This window comes from Orcinus orca, chromosome 9 (assembly GCF_937001465.1).
Source record: "Orcinus orca chromosome 9, mOrcOrc1.1, whole genome shotgun sequence".
NCBI classification, from domain to species: Eukaryota; Metazoa; Chordata; class Mammalia; order Artiodactyla; family Delphinidae; genus Orcinus; species Orcinus orca.
The window spans coordinates 20606359-20618555 of NC_064567.1; the positions used below are offsets into that span (position 1 = coordinate 20606359).

The window sequence follows — 12197 nt, forward strand, 5'->3', positions numbered from 1 at the left end:
GCTCCCTGCCTATGTGACATTCAGCACACAAGTCCTGAGGCCTCGGTGTTTGCATCTACAGCATGGACACAGCAATACCTAGTATCTGTTGATGGTTACACTATATGCTAGATATTGGCTATTGGCTTTATCTGGAATATCTCAAAATCACCCTATGAGATAGATATGTTTATTCCCATTTTCCAGGTGAGCCAACTGAGGCTTAGAGAGGTTAAGAACTTGGTGATTTCACACAGTGAGTCAAAGTCAGGACTCAGTCATCTGCACTCTTCTTCTCAGAGTTACTGTGTTTAATCATTATGGGATACTCAAATCACAGGACTGCTATAAAGATAAACAGTGCATTTATCACAGTGCCTTTCTAAATGTGAGTTGCTACTGCTTTTGGCATTATTTTCCCAGGGATATCCCAGGGCCTTTGAATGTCCCCTGGCTTCAAGGCTACAACGTAGGGCAGCAAAAGCTTGGCAAGCTCCAGAAGGAGCCAAGCCAGGGTTTCCTTGGCAGGTGGCCCAGCCTGCACATCCTTTAATAGTCCAGGGTCTCCTAAAAATATGCCAACAGCAAATCAAAGGCTCTGAAGCAAATCACAATAGTCACTCAATTTCAGGCTCTAAAGCATGTTCAGTCTTGCACCTTTCACGTCAGCTAAAAACTTCTTCCAAGCTCCCAGCTCCTGGATCCCTCTATCTCATCTTTCTAAATGCTGAGCCCCTCTCTGAAGAATATTCTAGATAGCAACTATTAAAAGAAGGGTGCAGGGCCAAAGCACAGGGAAGACATTTGGTGAGGTTGCCTGACTCTCTGTAAATATTTATGCCACTTGATGAGTCCGTGTTGGTGCCAGGAACCCCCACCCCCACCCCGAGTTTCCCAAGGAGGAATTTTAGTGCCGGATGAGGGTAAAGCTGAATTCTATCTGATTCTATCCCAGACATGCCCTTGAAAACCTCAGACCCCTGCTAATGGGTACCTTCCGTTGAGGGTTGGCACTGTGCCACGCAAGGTGTCCTTGGTTATCTCTCATCTGTGCACCACACAGCAGTGTAGGGATTAGTGTTCTCATTTTACAGATATGGAAACTGAGGCTAGAATAGGTAAGTAGCTGGCCTGAGTGATACAGCCAATAAGTGGAGAGCCCAGCTCTGCTTAGCACTAGTATCTGGGCTCTTCCCCTCCAGGAGGCCCTGTGTGTTCTCCCTCTGGGACAGGACCCTGGGTCTCTACTAGGTCTTAGTCGGCTCCCCTCCTTCCCTCTTCCCTGAGCTCTAGGGAGGGCTGCTCCACTACCAGCACGCCGAATGGTCCCTCTACGCTGCCCCCCGGGGGTGGATGTGTACTCTCTTTACCTGGCCCTCTTTGCGTCTCACTTGTTTTATTTCCAAGCTGGTGATATGGAGAGGAAGAGATCATCTCCTTTATTGGGCTGATGCAGGGTGATTGGAGCCCTTGCTTATCAGTGCTTAACCGCCTCCTGGTTTATAGGAGGGACTCATGTCAGAGCCCCTATTGGAGGCCGGCAAGCATAGCTTTGTTCCAGGCTCACAGGTTTCTGGAAACAGAGAGTAGAAAAATGTCATAGCCCTTGGCCCCCAAGGGGCAGTGATGGATATTGTCAGAGACACAGTCTAAGCCCCTGGGTGACTGTGTCCCATGGGGATGACGGCACAGTGCCCAAGTGCCACCACATGAGAACCCCACTAGGTGCTTTGCTTGTTAAAACACAGACTGTAACTCACAGCACAGTCTGTGACAGAGGCCAGGAATGTTCCTAGGCTCCCGGTGATTCTGATGTTTACAGAAATTGTACAGTCTTTGACTTAGAGCGTGGGTTTTGGATCAGAACCATTTGGATTCAAATCCCAACTCTGGGCAGGTTGACTAACTTCCTTGAGCTTCAGTCCTCTTCCCATTGTGAAATAATAATAATAGCACCTCCTAAGACACCGGGAAGAGACGGAGAGAAAGTAATTTAGTTTGTGGCAGCCAAAGAGCTCTTCAAAGTTGCCCTGCTTAAGAGTCCTTCCATCCAAAATTTGAGAGGTGGTAAGTATTCAAGAAACAACTTGGACTTGCTCTTGTAAGCCCGGCAAAATTGAGAAAACCCACTGATGAGATCATCACAGGGGAAGGAGAGTGATTAGAACCAAGCTCTTCCTAATTCTAAGCAATCAGTCAACACATCTGTAGTGAGCATCTGCTGGGGTTCAACATCACAGAACAACCAAGTTCTTACTGAGAGCAACTCAAATTTAAGTTAAGGCAAAAACATACAAGTTTAAGTCAAATAAAAAGTTACTAAATGAACAAGACAGTCATCCAAAGATGCCCCACGTTCATTAATTCACTCAGCATGTATATTCATTCCCTGCCTCTGGTGCACCAGGGACTGGACTGGAAACCAAAGATACAAGGTGGAATACTACGGTCCTTCCCTCAAGGTACTGAAAGTCTAGAGAAGGAGACTGATGAACAAATCAATGCTCATGACTAATTCAGTCTCTTCTGGCTCTGAGTATTGAGAAAGGCCAAGTTTCACAGTATCTGAAATACTTCCTTCGGGGCCTGGGAGATCAGCTCTAATCAGCAGGAAGGTAGTCAAGGTCTGGTGACCCACCTCAGAGTATTCAGAGCTTCAGACCCAACGTCTAGAGACAAATATACTACGCAGACCATTATCAGAGTAACGACGGCAAGCAGTTTTGAAACTCTTGTCTGAACGTAGCTGTGAAGCATTAAAACAGGAGTAAATCATTTCAAAATGGTTAATCACAATCCAGGAGAAAGGGAAATACAGAGACCTGCCAGCCCACCGTTAATAACCCCAATGGTGTGAGGAGGCGCAAACAAAACGAGAGATGAGGGAATCCAGTCGTGGCCACACTTTCTGCAAAGCTCACAGCTTGGTTCCTTGAGGGGAGGAACAGCATCTGTGTGTTTACCACTATGTAGCCGGCACCTATCAGAGTGGATACACATTAGGGATCTAATAAACATGTACTGGATTCATGAATGAATGAACAATGAAACTGTCCAGATCTGAGAAAGCACAGTGGCCAGTAGGCAGCCAACCGTAAGACCAGCAGATTCGTAGCAGATAGCTCTCTTCAGAGCCCAAGCTTCTCTGAGTCCTAGACCTGTGTATCTAACCGTCTATTTGTCAGCTCCTCTGCAATGTCTCCAAGTCACCCCAATCTCCGAAGGGATGAACGTGTGACCTTCCCTTGCTCATGCTTTCCTGCAGCTCCATAGATCAGTGAATGCCACCACTCTCTGTCTAGTTATACAAACCAGAAACTAAGGACACATCACTTCACAGCCCTCTCCTTAATCACCGATCCATCCCTCAGTGCTATCTATTTCCTTCCTAAAATTCCCTCAAACATATCCCCCGCCATTTCTCTAATCCAAGCGAGCATCTTTCTCCTGGGCTCGTACAGTTGCCTCCTGGCTCATCCGTCCATGTCTTTGCGCCCTAGCATCTCTCCACCTTGCTGCTCCCTCCACCCTCAACAGCCTTTCTTCCCACGTGCTCATCATTAATGCTTTCTCATCCAGTAGATCTCAGAGACACGTGCCCTCTCCTTCTGGACTATGCCGTGAACTCTAACATACTTCTCTCCCGTGACATGCGTCACAGTTGCAATTTTACAGTCTACTGTCCGGAGGCCAGTGGGCGGCTCCTGACCCAGAGTGGCCGAGTATACATTTTATATTCATGCGCCTGGCAACAGGCAGGATGGTAGAAGGGAGACAGTTCCCAGAGTAGGCACTCAGTTTAGGCCAAAGTCTTTTTCGGAGAGGGAGAGAGAAAACAGTCATTTCGTGCTGCCAACAGTTTTGAAGGTTAAGAAAGGAGTGGGCCCCTGGCCCCTGGTCTGCTCGGCTTAGGGAAGGTGGTCGGTCCCATCGATGAGAAAAGCGGGCTCAGGGGAGACAAGAGGAGGGTGGGGCCGGTGCACACAGAAAAGGACGGCCACCTGAAAGGCAGCTCCAGCTGATTTTTGCCCGGTGGGAACACCTGTACGCGGGTCTTATTTTATTTTTCCAAGAGAAGTCTGAAATCCAAATTTTATGTGAAGTCTCTTCATTTTTAAATGCTGGCAACTAATTTAGAAAAACAATTCCAGAGCCGAACAAAACACATCTGTGTTCTGGGTTTTGCAGGCAGACTCCGGCTTGCCACCTGTGTGTTAGAGGAGCTCTGTTCTCCCTGCCCCAGCCCGACACAGCCTCAGAATTAATTCCTCCGCCATCCTCCAATGACTTCCCGTGAACCAGACCAGCACCGGCTGCTGGTGAGCACGGCATTAAGCTCCTTCATTTTGTCCTCCATGGATTCTCCCCACTTGTCCCTCCCTTCCTCTCCCTGATCCTCCCCCACAAATGACGCTCAACTCAGTTCTCAAAGATCAGGCTGGCAGAAGTGAGCCCCCTTGCACCATGAAATTGATATCCGCAAATACCACCACCCGGCCATCCTCTAAACACAGTTGTAAGGGTGCTACTGCTTAGAACAGGGGAGGGTGGGAGCCCAGTGGTGCCCACTTCAGAAAGTGGGAGTTAACAGCAAAAGAAAAACGGGTGAGGCTCCAAACTGCCTGACATTTGTACGTCCTTCAGGCACCTCTCGATTTGCCCCCTCTATGCAGTCTAAGGCCCCTCCCTTGTCCTCCTCTCCTCCCCATCTCCCAGGATGGCACCCCCTGTTGCCAATCGGACTCTTTTTTTCCATTACAGTTTATTACAAGATACTGAATATAGTTCTGGGTGCTACACAGTAAATCCTTGTTGTTTCTTTTATATATAGTAGTGTGTACCTGTTAACCCCAAACTCCTAACTTATCCCTTCCCCTGCTTTTTCTTAGGTAACCTTAAATTTGTTTTCTATGTCTGTGAGTCTGTTTGTTTTGTAACTAAGTTCATTTGTACTATTTTTTAGATTCCACATATAAGTGATATCATATAATATTTGTCTTTCTCTGACTTACTTCCCTTAGTATGCTAATCTCTAGGTCTATCCATTTTGCTGCAAATGGCATTATTTCATTCTTTTTCATGGCTGAGTAATATTCCATGGTGGATATATATCACATCTTCTTTATCCTTTCATCTGTTGATGGACACTTAGGTTGCCTCCATGTCTTGGCTATTGTAAATAATGTCCCTATGAACATTGGGGGTACATGTATCTTTTCAAATTAGAGCTTTCATCTTTTTTGGATATATGCCCAGGAGTGGGACTGCCAGATCATATGGTAACTCTAGTTTTAGTTTGTTAAGTAACCTCCATACTGTTCTCCACAGTGGCTGTACCAGTTTACATTCCCACCAACAGTGCAGGAGGGTTCCCTTTTCTCCACACCCTCTCCAGCATTTATTTGTAGACTTTTTTGATGATGGCCATTCTGACTGGTATGAGGTGGTACCTCATTGTAGTTCTGATTTGCATTCTCTAATAATTAGTGATGCTGAGCATCTTTTCATGTGCCTGTTGGCCATCTGTATGTCTTCTTTGGAGAAATGTCTGTTTATGTCTTCTGCCCATTTTTTTGATTGGGTTGTTTGCTTTTTACTTTTGAGTTGTATGAGAAACCTGACTCTTTTGACAAGCCACACTGAAACAGTCACTCAATCACCAAGTCCATGGATTCTATCCTCAGGATCTCCCAAATCCATCTCCTTTTCTCCATCCTCCCACCCAGAGCCATAGTTCAGGCCACGGTACATTCACCTAGACGACTGCTATCATCCTGCAGACGATCTCACTTCCTCCAGTCTTCCCCCCAAATAATCCCCCACGACGCTGTCTGAACAGTCTTCTAAAAACAGAAATCTGATCACAACACTCTGCTCAAAACCCTCCAGTTACTCCCCATCATCTTCCAAAATATAATCCAGACTGCTTAGCATAGGCTGGCCCCATCCTGCCCCAGGGGTCTCACTTCAGGCACATCCCCAGGTGCCCCCCACACTGCAGCCTTACAGGACTGCTGGCATTTCCTCAGAGTACACCCAAGCTCTCTCTTGCCACCACATCATCACACCTGCTATTCCAGCTGCCTCCAAAGTCCTTTCCCTCCCCTCCTTGTCGGCATGATAATGCCTATTTGTCATTCCATACTCAGTCAAGGTGTCTGAATCTGCAGGAAGTCTTTCCTAACTCCCGACCCCCATCCACCTTTCCCTGCTTCCTTCTTTACAGGGTGACTTTGGATACTGTCATCAGATTACTTATTCCGTGATCCTGCAACACTCTCTTTGTGCATCTCCCACTATAGGCTATGAGGGACTCTAAGGCAGGGAGCGTATCTCAGGCACACGCTGGAAGCTCAGTGCCTAGCACAGAGCAGGCATTTACTGTAGGTGTGCTGAATAATTGAAACATTCCAGCTTCTGCGTTGTGCCTGGGGCCGGCTGATCCCAGACAGCCCCTCTCCCAGCATGCACGGCTTATGTTTAGCGTTAGTAGTTTATCTCCGGGGGAAATGTGGTACCAGCTGTGGTCACCTGTCTGATTGCTCTCTGAGCTCTGCCTTTAACTGGAAATGAATTTGGATTACTTAAGCTTTCCTTGCCCAGTGGAGAAACGCCAGCTGGGTAAATCCAAAGCTGCTGGCAATTCTACTTTTTTCTGTTTAATCTCTTTCTCTCATGCGCCAACTCCAATTTTGTGCTTTCTGGCTTCCTCTCCCTCTCAATGCACGTTTTAAGTCTGCCGTCTGTGACCTTTTGCAGATGGTGACTCACCTTGGGTCTTCACCTTCCGACTTGCTCGTCCCAGGGAAACTGAGGCCAGTCTTGCCAAGGGAGTCAGCCACATCACTTGGGAGCTCTGGAGCAGCTCTGAGAATGAAAACCAGAAGTGAGATTCCTGAACCCCAGTATGCTCCCCTCTGAGCCCCAGACCACGCCTCGATGCCGAGGAAGGTCGGGGATCTTAAACACCAGCTCTTCAGCTAGAAGTTCTGACCATCAGCAAAGAGGGCACAGAGAATGGTAAGGAAGGCGGATGAGCACGGAACCTGGCTCTCACCAAGCCGCATTTTTGGTAAGATCGTGTCCTCCCCCACCTGCAGTGTCCTAATGGTTTATGCCTAACTGGGAATGCTTCCGCTTCCCAGCTGACCCAAGAACCCTGATTATGCCCAGCTGTCTCATCCTTAAGGCTTTCTTTTCCCTGATCCCCCTCCCGTACCCCCATCAGCCTTCTGTCCTGTTCTCTTGACAAGAGTCCATTCATACCTCACACAGGCTCCAAAAGCAAGACTGGCATGTCTCTGTTGAGAAAGTTTGCAAAACCCTAAAGGAGGGCTAGGGTAGGGGGGCACCTACTGCTCCCACGTGGGACTGAGAACCTGCCACGCACTTGAGGGAAACCAAGGACAAAAATCCGTGGTGAGTTTTTCAGGGCACTGAAAAGTTAAGGAACTTGCCCCAAAGCACACAGGAACTAAGCAGAGGAGCCACCACCTCAAGGTTTTACTGTATGAAGAGCAAATGATTCTGTCCACACAAAGTTCATGGCCTCTGCTACATCACCCTGCAGAAAGTTCCTGTAACATGAATGTTCTTATTTAGGGAGAAGGTTCTGCAATGTCAGATCATATCAGAACTCCCTGCTTTGAACAACCAGCAGCTGCAAGACTTCCAGAGGAAGTCACGTGTGGCTACACTTAGGGATTTGACAAAGGTCTCCCCAGCACCTGCCTGAGCAGGGCACATTCTCCATCACAAGGTGCGCCTGCTCTCAGGGAGCTCACAGTCTTGTGGCGAAGATGACAGAGGCATAAATAGAAGTGCGAAATTAATGCAGAAGATTGATCCGTTAAACCAAGTTCCTGGGTGTAAGATTATATATAATTCTTTGGAATTCATAGAAAGGAACCATCAAGCAAATCAGCCACCTTGTCATTTTAACTAAAGTGCCAAAACCAGTTTTAGTTTTGAAAACAGAGAAATTCAAGCTTCCTACTTGTCTGTAAGTATGCAAGGCAGTGTGCAATTTACCTTTGGTAGAATTAGCAGCAACAGTCAGAATTTGTAAATTCTCCTTTCATTTACATTTAAAAGAAAGAAATCCAATTTAGTCCAAATTCATTATTCACAAGTACATAAAACGTGCCCCTTGCTCCAATCTAGTTTTTTTGTTGTTTTTGTTTTCTTTTTTGGCTGCGTTGGGTCTTCGTTGCTGTGCGCAGGCTTTCTGTAGTTGCGGCGAGCAGCGGCTACTCTTTGTTGCGGCACGCAGGCTTCTCATTGTGATGGCTTCTCCTGTTGCAGAGCACGGGCTCTAGGTGCACGGACTTCAGTAGTTGTGACACGTGGGCTCAGGAGTTGTGGCACGTGGGCTCTAGAGTGCAGGCTCAGTAGCTGTGGCGCACAGGCATAATTGCCCCGCAGCATGAGGAGATATGTCAACTGTACTGACCATGAGCTCATATGCAGCAGGAAAATGGAGAGAAAGGGGTCCCTTCTCGCTTGCTGATATGTCACCATCATTGCATGCAAACCTAACTATCAGGCAGAGTTCTAATGAGTCCCCATCCCCACCCCCAAAGCTCAGGAGAAACCAATAAACCCCTCCAGCAAACTGTGACAGAAGGAGTAAAAGCTAAGTGATAAAAATGCTAACTTGAATTTGCACATGTGCTGAAGTTCCTTAGAATGTCTTCTTAAAAGGTGGTTTTATCCTGGACCCTTGTGTTCCTGCTCGTCATCCCTTTTCATTTCCAGCCTCTAACTCTTCTGGGTGAAAAGAGGCATTTCTACTGATGGGGTAGATCACTGAACCCAAAAGAGGGTGAAAATCAGTGGCCTCGATTCGGCAACACCTATTCAATGTTTAAAATGTTCACACCTTTTGACTCCAAAATAACACTTCTAGGAATTTACTCAAAGGAAACAGTTAACAATGAATATAAATATGCATCTGCAAATATTGTTTAAAATAATTTAAAAATGGAAAACATGTTCACAGATGTTGGCTTTACGTAAACTGTGATAGGCGTATACGTTGAATTGAAAGTGATGCAGAAGCTATAACAAGAAAATAATAATAGACTATATAAAAATAGGAACATTTTCTATGGCAAGAAAAGCATTTACAATGTCAAAAGACAAATGGGTGAATTACTTGCAAGATATATGACAAACTAAATTACTCGATATAAAAAGAATTCTTTAAAATCAGTAAGAAAAGAAAAACTCAATTTTAGAAAGGCCAACAACCATGTGAAAAGATATTCAATCTCACACAGTGAAAGAAATGTAAACTGTATTAGTAGCAAAAGTCAACTTTTCATCTATAATCTAGGCAAAGTCCAATAATAACCCCCTTTAGAAAAAAAAAAAAATGTTCTCATTCTTCTTTGGTGGAAATGTAAATTTGAAGGACAATTTGGTAATCTACCAAAATTTTGAATTCTTAAATATTAAATTCTTTAAATTTTTCCTTATGCATATATAAGGGTATTTACAACAGTGTTGTTTGTAATATCAAATACCTGGAACAAAACAGATAAATTATGGTACATCTCTAATGGAATACTATGCTGTTGTTAGACAGAAGGATGTAACTCCATATACACTGATACGGAAAAAACACCCAAGATATACTGATATACTGAATGTAAGTGAATCCAGAAAGTTGAAGAATATTAGATATAAATACTGTCATTTATTATATATACATATATTTTTTCACATAAGCATAGAAAATGTCCTGAAAGATATAAACAGCGGAAACTTCTAAAGGATAGAACTTGAAGAGAAGGGAGATTTTATATTTTATTTCATAGCATTCTGACAGTTCCATTTTTTTCTTTTGATGATTATGTATTATTCTTTTTTTTTTTTTTTTTTTTTTTGCAGTACGCGGGCCTCCCACTGTTGTGGCCTCTCTCGCCGCGGAGCACAGGCTCCGGATGCGCAGGCTCAGCGGCCATGGCTCACGGGCCCAGCCGCTCCGCGGCATGTGGGATCCTCCCGGACCGGGGCACAAACCCGTGTCCCCTGCATCATCAGGCGGACTTTCAACCACTGCGCCACCAGGGAAGCCCTATGTATTATTCTTATAATTAAAAAAAACTAGCTTGAACCATTAGTTGGACCTGATTAATCACCTCCTCTGCTACGGGAATTGTTTAGACACTGGGGCTACAGTGGGGAGTTGATATCTCAAGTCAAGAGATAGTCAAACTAGATTCTCTCTTCTCAAGTAGAAAATAATAACATGAAGTGAAAGAGCATGTTGCAATAAGTGAAGGGAGACCACGATAACAGAAAGAATGTTCTGACCTGAACATCTTTGAGATTCTAAGTCAAGCAGAAAAGGGCTTTACTTTTATAGGAGGAGTAAAGAACTGGGCGTCGCAGAGTAGGAGAGCAGGGGGCTGCATCAGACAGTGGTTGAGGGATGGCTTTTCTCTGGAGTCAGCCTTTTTTTTTTTCCCCGGTACGCGGGCCTCTCACTGCTGTGGCCTCTGCTGTTGCGGAACACAGGCTCCGGACATGCAGGCCCAGCGGCCATGGCTCAAGGGCCCAGCCGCTCTGCAGCATGTGGGATCTTCCCGGACCGGGGCACGAACCCATGTCCCCTGCATCGGCAGGCGGACTCTCAACCACTGTGCCACCAGGGAAGCCCTGGAGTCAGCCTATTTTCAGGAGGGCTGTGAAGGAGTTCCAATGCCTCCAGTGCTGGTTCAGCCTGCGCATGGGTCAAAGTTCAGGGGGTTGGGAGTGCTAAATAAATTGGCCAAGACAAGTTAGCAAGTCAGCAAGTATTTTGTCCAGGTCCATCAGTGGGAACAAACAGTTCAGCTAATCATTTATGAGACAAAGAACTGGGATTTGGAGGGCCTGTGTCTGCCCTTGTCATAGGAAAACAAGGGGGTCATACCCGAATCTCATCTAAGTCATATTTGTGAGGGTGATTCTTTGCTGTGCACCATTTCCATTGCTGTTTTCCAGGAGAACAAGTCTCAGATAAAGTTAAACATTGTCTAAGCCAATCACAGTCCTCGAAGAGCTTTAACTTGGAGGGGATTTAAGAATTAAACAAGCAAATAAGTAAACAAATGAAAGTTATATAACTGTTTCCGGGTGCTTTCTGACAGAAAGTGGCTCTTGGTCCCTGACGAGGACATATCAAGTCCACAGTTAACATCGTAGCTTTGCAGTTTCAAACATTCATCTCTATCTGCCCAGGACCAGACTGAGAGATCACTGTAATTGAACAGATGGCACTGAAATGGACCCAATTATGTACAAAGATGTAAGATTCATTACAGCTCCATGAGGGGATGAAAGGATTACCCAATAAATGTTGTTGGGACAATTATCCAGCAATTTGGAGAAACAGTAATTTTAGAACCTCACTTTATGTTATGTGCTATAATAAATTCCAATTGAGTGGAAGAGTTAAATGTGTTTTTGTTTAACATCAAAATCTCAGAAAAATAGAACTGAATATTTTGCCAACCTCTAGAGGAGAAGGTAACTTTATAGGCTTAGAAGCAATACAAGGAATATAAAAGAGTAAGATCTGTAAGTTGGACTACAAAAAGTATAAAGCAGAAAAGCAAACATCAACCAAAACATATTGCAGCAAATGTAGCAAAGAGGCATTATATTTGGTGTTTAAGACCTCGTACTGGTCAGAAAAAAATTAAGACTCAGAGATAGAAGGGCAAAAGATACTTACAAAAGATGCCATGTAACTAGAAAACAATGATTTGAGATGTTCAGTTCCCAGAGAATATAAATTAAAACAACAAGTTACCATTTCCTTTGTTAAATTAGCATAAATTTTAAAAATAATACCTCTGGGGCTTCTGTTTCTGCTTAGGATGTAGAAAGTCACGAGTGACTGTGGAGCCTGCCCTAGCAATGAGAATGAGCTAAACCATGATTTCTTGTTTGTTTTTCTTTTGTATCGTGATTTTTAAAACCATCAGAGAGTTCAGTATGTAAAGAAACCTAAATAAACTAAATTCCAGAAGCGACCAGCTCTTCCTAGGATCGAAGAGATCCATGGCTGCTTCGATCCATGAAAAAGTGGCAGCAAGGGGAGGAATCTGCCATAAACTTGGGTGAAGAGCTATCAGCCAAACTTGTAACAACATTTAATGGCTGTTTGTGAGCTAATGTGACAGATTAGAATCCCAAAAAGCCGTAGCCACAGAGCGAGTCTATAC

At 44.9% G+C, this 12197-nt stretch overlaps 1 long non-coding RNA gene across 1 annotated transcript in view; it reads right to left on the reverse strand.

The window, feature by feature from the left end:
- Positions 1-12197, reverse strand: part of LOC117202323 (uncharacterized) — a 145335-nt gene that overhangs the window by 64765 nt on the left and 68373 nt on the right. Inside the window, exon 3 of the long non-coding RNA XR_004484601.2 lies at positions 6751-6846. This is a non-coding gene — a long non-coding RNA (uncharacterized LOC117202323). The remainder of the gene's footprint in view (positions 1-6750; positions 6847-12197) is intronic.